This window comes from Phaethon lepturus, unplaced genomic scaffold (genome assembly GCF_000687285.1).
Source record: "Phaethon lepturus isolate BGI_N335 unplaced genomic scaffold, ASM68728v1 scaffold50790, whole genome shotgun sequence".
NCBI lineage: Eukaryota > Metazoa > Chordata > Aves > Phaethontiformes > Phaethontidae > Phaethon > Phaethon lepturus.
In genome coordinates this window covers 1-349 of record NW_010512173.1, presented here as the reverse complement: position 1 = coordinate 349, position 349 = coordinate 1, and positions in this window count along the sequence as shown.

Here is a 349-nt window from a genome sequence, read left to right as displayed (position 1 = left end):
AGGGGCTGGCAAGTGCCTGTCCTGGTGCCCCCCTCCCTTGTTTATCCTGGCACCGTACCCATCCCGGCACCCTGTGCCACGCTCACCCATTGCGCTTCTCCAACTCCTGGACTTTTTTCCGTAGCTCCTGGTTCTGGGCTGAGCATGCGGCTGCCCTGCCCGGGCAGAGACAGGGATGGGTGAGGGGACGCAGGGGACATGCCAGCTCGCGGTGCTGCCGGCACCCACCTGCTCTCCAGCCCGTCCAGGTACTCCTTCTTCCTCCGACGGCTGTCCTGGGCGGACTGCTTGTTCCGGATCTTTCTCCTCACCTTCTTCAGGATCCGCTCCTCAGCCTGCAGGGAGGCGG